This window comes from Dama dama, chromosome 5 (assembly GCF_033118175.1).
Source record: "Dama dama isolate Ldn47 chromosome 5, ASM3311817v1, whole genome shotgun sequence".
In the NCBI taxonomy this organism is placed as follows: domain Eukaryota; kingdom Metazoa; phylum Chordata; class Mammalia; order Artiodactyla; family Cervidae; genus Dama; species Dama dama.
In genome coordinates, this window is record NC_083685.1 from 95280320 (window position 1) to 95288907 (window position 8588).

Consider the following 8588-nt stretch of genomic DNA (forward strand, 5'->3'; position numbering starts at 1 on the left):
CTAGCCATTAAGGGCCTTGGCCTTGTAGGGCCTGTAGGGAAAGGTGGGTGACCAAGAGCAGGTCTACCCAAGGCCCTGCCTGCTCAGGGATCATCCACAAGAGCCCCTTGCTGCTGCCTCCTCTGAGATGGGCTCAGAGCTGTCCTGGAACAGACGGGGTGGTCTTTGCCCAAAGAAGCAAAGCTTTTGGTTGGAGAGAGCAGCATGGAAATGGGCCACCTGCTCTCCCACCAGGGTGAAGCCGCACCACCCCTTTATCACTACTCCCCACATTGCTGCTGCTGACATGTCTGCCCGCCCCCCCTGCCCCTCCAGTGAGGGCTCTGAGGACTTGCACAGCCTGCTGAGTCCAGTGCCGGCGCTACAGCAGGCCACCACAAGTGTGATTAGTAAATAAATGATCAGTATGGTCAATTAGATGCACGCCTGGTGGTAAGTGAGCAAGGTCAGTGAAGGTCATCCAAGGTGGGCAGTGAAGGATGAGTAAGACTGGCCAAGCTGATGGGGGAGGATATGGTGGCGTGGGGGAAAGGGTGGGGAGATGCCATCTGATTGAGGAGTGATAAAGCTGGGTGGTGCTTCAGGAGAGCAGATTCCAAGGTTGAGGAGGCTGACCAAAGGCTGTTTCTAAACAGCTTCTCTTGAACTTGGCTGGAGTTGCACTAACACTTATGGCCAGTGCCGATCTGGATTGCTTTCAGCTGCAAGAGGAAACCTAGCTAGCAGTGACTTAAATTCTAAGGGCGGCATTTGTCGCTCATTCGTGGCCAACTCTTTGTGACCCTGTGGACTGCAGTGTGCCAGGCTTGCCTATCCTTCACCATCTCCTGGAGTTTGTTCAGACTCATGTCCCTTGAGTTGATGATGCCATCCTATTAAGGGCATTTCATGTCTACTTAACAAGAAGTCTGGAGCTAGACAGTTACTGGCACAGGACCAGCAGCTCCCTTGGGCCACCAAAGACTCAGGCTTGACCATCCATTCTGCCATCCTAAGGATACTGTGGCTTTACTGTCATGCTTGACTCTCACACTATATACACCTGCATTGAAGGCAAGGTACGGGATGGGGGCTGATAGTGCATACTGCATTTTCCCCTTTTAGTAGGAAAGCAACAGTTTTCTCAGAAAGCCCCTACAGTCCTCCTTTTATGTCTTGTGGGCCAGAACTAAATCATCTGCCCACATTGAGGCCAATCACTGACAAAGGGGAACTGGAATACTATGAGACCAATTAGGATACATCTTTTAGGCTTGGGAAATTGGCCTATGTTTCCTGAAATCAAGCGATATCCACCTAATATGAAATATGAGTCCGGCAGGAGAAAAAAAAAAAGGCTGGGAGCCCTTGGGTAGGTGATAAACCAGGGTCTGGTATTATGACTCTTTCAGAGGGCTGCCCTCACTCCAGGCTACTTGAGTGGCTCCCTTTCCATGGAATTCAGTAGAAACACGTTCTGTAAGTGTTTGGTCAAGAATTTCACCTCTGCCTCCACTTCCAGGGGAACCACTGGTTCAGGAGGCTAGAGTCTGAGTCATGGACCAAGCTCAGTCCTGATGTCAGATACTGAATAAGTAAGCCCACTCTCTGGGCCTCAGTTTCCATCAGGGAGGGACTGGACGAGAGCATCTGTCAGGAGGGCCTTTCCCCAGAGTCATGTCAACACTTAGCCCACTGACCCTTCACTTGCTTGGGCCAGGTGCAGCCCCATGGTGTCTCAGCTTAAAGCCTGTTACATGGCCTGTTCCCTGCCCACATCTGGGTCTCAGCCATTTGCTGAAAACTCTGAAAGATTTTCCCCATTGATATTTTGCCTCTTCCATTTTGTCAAGAGGTTCAACCCAAGACCATTGATTTCTCTCAGCACACATCAGACATATGGGCCCAAGGTGAGCTGAACACATATCTTGACCCTATGTGTTGCTCTCTGAACTGTTTTGCCAAGCACTTAGGACTCCACAAGGATCCTATGCATTCCAGGGTTCCTTGTTGGTCCTGGAATTGGGATCCTTCCCTGGCCCTCTGAGCTGAGAACTTCCTTAGGGCCTCCTCTGGCAAAGCCAGTGAGCAGGGCGTCTCCCTGGCAGGTGAAGTCTCCTCCTTATCATCGCTAATGCACAAAAATTATGGATAACGAAGCTGTTGCCCTGTAGGGAGTCAGCACAGTAGCACAGAGTCCAGTTCTCAAAAAGAATACAGACATTCTCAGGTAGGACCCTTGATGGCATATTCTTGTTTGTGGAAATAAAGACCAAACACTGGATTGTCTGGTTAAAAACTACACCTGGCAGTCCTATTCTTAGCTCAAAACTCCTTCTAGGGTACTCTCTCCCTTGGTCCAATATCATCTTAAAAGCCTTGTTTTCTTTCCACCAATGAAGCATTTTTTCACATTCAAAAAAAATTTCATCAAGATAAATCTTCCATGTCATGGGATGGGTTTTTATATTCTTCAACAGACAGCTTATCATTTATGGCTGAAATCCTTGTGCCCAGATAGATAGATACTTGGTTTATTTCCTATGGTGTCCGGACCCAGGATTCAGGTTCTCACTTCCCTGCCCTGGGCATGCCTTCCAGAAGCTTCTCTGATAGGCTTGTGCACATGCCGACTTCCACTTTCAGAGACACAGGCCTCCCACTTCTGGGTAGTATTAGAGCAGCAGTTTTGTCTCTGCTTCCAGCTACCAGAGAAAGCTTCCCTGGTGGCTCAGAGGTAAAGAATCAGCCTGCAATGCAGGAGACCTGGGTTCAATCCCTGGATCAAGAAGATCCCATGGAGGAGGGCATGGCAACACACTACAGCATTTTTGCCTGGAGAAGTCCATGGACAGAGGAGCCTGGCAGGCTGCAGTCCTAGACTTGCAAAGACCTGCACACGACTGAGCGACTAACACACAGACACTTTTTCTGCTACCAAGGGTAGATAAATACGACATCCCAACCTCCGGAAAGCCTGTTATCCAATCAGGAAATTTTAGCTAGTTTTTATATCTAAAAAGTTAATATGAACACAGTGAAAAAGAAATTCCAACAGGTCAAAAAAGCACTGAGATATGCCCCTCCCCTTCAGACCTTGGGGCCTCCAGGCCCTTCCAGAAAGGCAACACTTGTCCAGCAGTTTCTTACATGTCCTTCCAGATTTGTTACATATACAGTTAGCTCTCAAGGGTTGGCTCCAGGATCCCAGGGGTACCAAATCTGCAGATGCTCCAGTCCCTTATATTAAATGGCCTAGCTCGGTCAGCCCTCCATGTCTGTGGTCCTGCATGGTGGTTCTTCCTTCTGGGAGTGTATTATACACATCTTCTGTCCTTATTGATATTCCTCCCCATTAATTGATTTGGAGATCTTTCCATTCAGCATGTATGAAGTTAGACACCCTCTCCCTCATTCAATAGTTAATTTTGCTTTTATTCTTTAAAATTATTATCATTTGACTGCTCCCTGAAGCTTGTGGAATCTTAGTTCCCTGACCAGGGATTGAATCCAGAACCCTGGCAGAGAAAGCACCAAGTCGTAACCACTAGACCACCAGGGAATTCCCAGTTTTGATTTTAAAGTGAGGTAAAATGAGATGTGACTCGCACAGATCTGAAGTGTACAATTCAGGGATTGTATACATTGTATACAACATGTAAGCAGTACCTTATTTCCATTTCCGAACGCCCTGAAATTTCTCTTGCCCCTTCTAGGAATCCGCACCTTCCTGAGGCAATCATTGTTATGATTTCTATCACCATGGGTTGGTTTTACCTGTTGAAATTCAAATCAATGGAATCATATAGTACACACTCTGGTGTCTGATTTATTTTGTGCAACACATCGCTTTAGAAATTCATTCCTGTTGTGTGTATGCATTCCTTCCTTTCTTTGTTGTGCTAAGTAGTTTCTCATTGTATGACTATGCCACAATTTGTTTATTTTTCTCTGATGGACATTAGTTTAGCTCCAGGTGAAGACTACCTGAATAAAGCTGTTATAAAATTCTCTGCACAAATCTTTTTGTGGACATGTGTTTTCACTTCTCTTGGCTGTGTGCCTAGGAGTAAGCCTCATTCTTTTTAAAAGGTGCATAGTATTCCATCTTGAGTGTGTATGCTTGCTTAGTTGCTAAGTCGTGTTTGACTCTTTGCAACCCCATGAACTGTAGCCCACCAGGCTCCCCTGTCCATGGGATTTTCCAAGCAAGAATACTGGAGTGGATTGCCATTTCCTACTCCAGGGGATCTTCCCAAGCCAGGGATTGAACATTGGCAGGTGGATTCTTTACCACTGAGCCACCTGTATATTGTATAATAACAAGACCCCACTTGATGGACATTTGGGTCATTTCCAATCTTTTGCTAAGACTATAGTAAGTATGTCTGTAGTTAAACCTTTGTAAACCTATGTAAGTAGAATACTTTTCGAGAATGGCATGCTGGATGAAAAGGTCTATGTCTTTAAATCGGGAACACAGGGGAATTCCTGGTGGTCCAGTGATTAGGACTCCGTGCTTTCAACGCCAAAGGCTGGGGTTCCATCCCTGGTTGGGGAAGTAAGATCCCACAAGCCTCAAAGGAAAAAAAAAAATCTGGAACATATATTGCCAACTTGCTTTCCAAAAAGGGTCTGTCAATGTATATTTTCAAGAACAAGTCATAGTCTCACATATCCTAAGTAAACAAATTTCTCAATCATTGCTATTCTGATAGTTGCAAAATGCTCTCATGATTTTCACTCTCATTTATTTAAATTGCAAGTAACATTTATCATTTTTTCACATATTTATTATCCATTTGTGTATCTTTTTCTTTTTTTTGTAAACTCCCTTTTTCTTATTTTCTAAGAGATTTTTTTTTAAGGCCTTTTTAATTGACTTATAGGAACTCTTTCTATACTAAGCAAGTTAGTCATGTGTTATAAAAATATTGATGTGCTGTGCTTAGTTGCATCTGACTCTTTGCGTCCCCATGGACTGAAGCCTGCCAGGCTCCTCTGTCCATGGGGATTCTCCAGGCAAGGATACTGAAGAGGGTAGCCTATCCCTTCTCCAGTGGATCTTCCCGACCCAGGAATCAAACTGGGGTCTCCTGCATTGCAAGTGGATTCTTTACAAGCTGAGCTACCAGGGAAGCCCCAAAATATTTATAGTGTATGTTAAAATCCGGTAAAAAAAAAAAATTCTTCTTTTTAATCCTTCCCACCTCCTGCCCCTTCCAGCTATTCTCACATATTTTTCCATAAGAATTTCTGAATCAGCTTTTCTAGCTCAAACCCGGTTGGCAGTTACCTCTCTGGCTATCTCTTCTCCAACTTTGCCTTACTCTCCAGGGTTTCTTGACCTCGGCATGACTGGCATTCCGACACAAATCTTTGTTGTAGGAAGCTGTCTGTGCCCTGCAGGGTATTTAACAGCACCCTGGCCCCTATTAACCAGATACCAGAAGGAACCCCGCACCTCCCACCCCCAGTTGTGTCCATGAAAAATGCTTCCAGGCATCCCCAATATCTGAGAACCACTGACTCGCTCTCATCTAGCTACACAGGCCTCCTTGCTGCTCCTAGAGCACGCCAAGTACACGCCTGCCTCATCACTTCCTTTAAATGTCTGCTCAAAGGACTTCCCTGGTGGTCCAGCGGTTAACAATCTGCCTTGCAATGCAGGGGACGTGGGTTTGATCCCTGGTAGGGGAACTAAGATGCCACATGCCAGGAAGCAACTAAACCAGAGAGCCACACTTGAGTCTGTACACCGCAACAAAAAATGCAGCCAGGATCTGATGCAATGCCCCCCACCCAGATCTTTCTTCAATTGTTGCTACTACTCAGCCTATTTTAAATTATGACTCCCCACCCACCCCATGCTCTCTATACTGTCCTTGATTTTTCTCTCTTGCATTTCTTGCCTAATATACTATATAATATACCTCTCCAGCTCTTTATTTTGTCTCTCTCTCTCCCATCTTTAAAAATGTAAGCTGCACAAAGGCAAGAATTTTTGTTTTGTTCATTTCTATGTTCCCCTATGCCTAGAACACACCTAGTACATAGTAATGACTCCATATGTGTTAGAGGAATAAATGAATCACAGCAGGTTTATATACTATGTTAGATGAGAAATGCCATCTTTACAGTGTTGATCCATCTTACATAACAAAATGGCATTTTCCCACACTTTACAACTTTTTGTCCTCCTATAAAGTTTTAAAATTTGTTACAAACAGGGGACTTCCCTGGCGGTCCAGTGATTAAGACTCCGAGCTCCCACTGCAGGGTATACGGGGTTCGATCCCTGATCCGAGAATTAAGATCCCACATGCCTCAAGGTGTGACCAAAAATAAGAAATAAGAAATACTTACAAATAAGAAATACTAAATGTTTTCTGCACTAAACATTTGCTCAGGCTGTTTCCCCCTATTTGTGTACTTAGGAAACTAAACTCCTTGGCTCACAGGCAGGGAGGACAGGCTGTCAGCTAGGAATCAGGCCTGGTGATTCCCTTTCTCGGTGACCCTTGGGCCTGTGGTCATGTCTAGAGGCCCCTTGCTGTCCATTTTCCCCATCAACCAGACCAGAGAGCTTTTTCACAGGCTCCTGGTGGGGCCTCCGCCTTGGCTGGGGAACTTCCTAGGTGTCCATCTTTGTCTTCCTTCCTGAAGGGGTGCCAGCTAAGGGACATTGAAAAGATAGTGGCTCAGGACAATCCTGCTGCGTGCGGCCTCCCCGGAGACCCAAGGGCTGGTTCTGAGCTCTCGTGTGGGGCAGGTGACAGACACGCTGAGGGTGACCTTACCTTTCCTGGTCAGCCTGACAGGAGGGGTCTGTGCTAGTGGACAGACTGTCCAGGAAGCAGGGGTGTTGGGGTGTTGGCCTGTCCTTGGCAGGCTCTGTCTGCGAGGAGAGAAAGAGGGGCCTTCCTTCCCTTTCTCTGTTTCCCGAGACCCTTCCAGATGGGCCCCTGCTCTCCACCTCGCACTGCACTCCCGGCCAGGCCTGAAGTGTGGGAGCAGTGGGGAGACCCAAGGCACAGCGGAGCTCTGGACCTCCTCCCTGGGTGTGGTCTCTTGCCTGTGGAACAATGGTCTGAGAGCTCTGGGCTGGGCACATGGGGGAGCGGGCACTTGGTGAAGGGGGTCCTCTTACATCGTCAGCCATCGCTGCTGCTCTTGGAGTGTCCCTTCTGGCAGGGGCTATGAGGATGCCCGTCAGGACCACGGGAGCCTCAGGTCCAGCCCAAGGTCAAGGTGGCCTCCAGATGGATCTGAAGCTGTGACTGGGTACCACCCTGCTGGAGTAAGACCTTTAGAAGCAGTAAGCGCCAACAGATTATGGTCCCCTCTCCTCTTGTGTGGGGCTTCCCTGGTGGATCACCAGTAAAGAATCGGCCTGCAATGCAGGAGACAAGGGTTTGATCCCTGGGTTGGGAAGATCCCCTGGAGGGGGGCATGGCAACCCACCCCAGCATTCTTGCCTAGAGCATCCCATGGACTGAGGAGCCTGGTGAGCTATGGTCCATTGGGTCACAGAGTTGGATGCGACTGAACACACTCATGCACACACACACACACACACACACACACACACACACACACTCTCTCTCTCTCTCTAAGTCAACATGAAATAAGATGATGTTTGGGGGGCGAGACCAGAGGCCCTGATAGTACAAAGATCTGTGTGGTGTCCTGCCTGCCCTGCCCCCAGCCAGGCCTGGGACCTCCCGAGGTGGGGATGCGGTGGCAACTCTGCTCGGAGTCTGGAGCCGAGCCAGTGGGCAGGCCTGGTCTGTCTCAGAGGCTTGGCTCGGGGGGGCCCTGGAGCTAGCAGGGAGGCGGGGGAGGCAGGGAGAAGGGGAGAGGCCGGCTCCTGGCCGCTATGGGGCTGCGGCAGTGTCCTGCGGCTCACCACTTCACATTTATAGCTCCAGTGCTTCTCAGCTTACTGTCCCTGCGGTGGGAGGCCCGGCTCTCTGGAAACCGCAGCTGTGGGGTTGTTGGGTGCCTGCCTGGGTGCTGGGCTGTGAGGGAGGCTCAGAAGTTTCCCAGGACCGTGAGCCTCAGCCCCAGCCCTCTGCCTCATGCTTGCCCTGGTCTCTCCTAGAATCTGGCTGGAAGCAGGAGGGACCTGCCAGGATATTGAGGGCCCCCTGATACCCCTCACCCAGTTGGCCCTCCATAAGGAGCAGGAACCTTGCTGGAGAGCGGGGTGCTCCCTAAGGGCCCAGTGGGACTCTGGGACGAGGGAGCTGATGGAGGAGGCGAGGCTGAGACTACAGGAGGAGGCTCACAGAACCAGGGCTGGGGTGCCCTGGGCTTGATTCTCTCTTCTTTTTTAAAGATATAACTTTTAAAAAGATTATGATGAGTTATTTTTCACTCTTTTTTTAGGCCATACCATGCGGCATGATGGATCTTAGTTCCCTGACCAGGGGTTGAACCCATGCCCCCTGCATTGGGAGCGCAGACGCTGAACCACTGGACCACCAGGGAAGTGCCCAGAGCCTGATTCTTGATGAGCACCCGGACAGCATGGAGCGGCTGCTGTCCAGTTGGAATTTCTCACCCTGCCAGGTTTCACACACGGCTCCGGCGCTCGAATGGCCAGC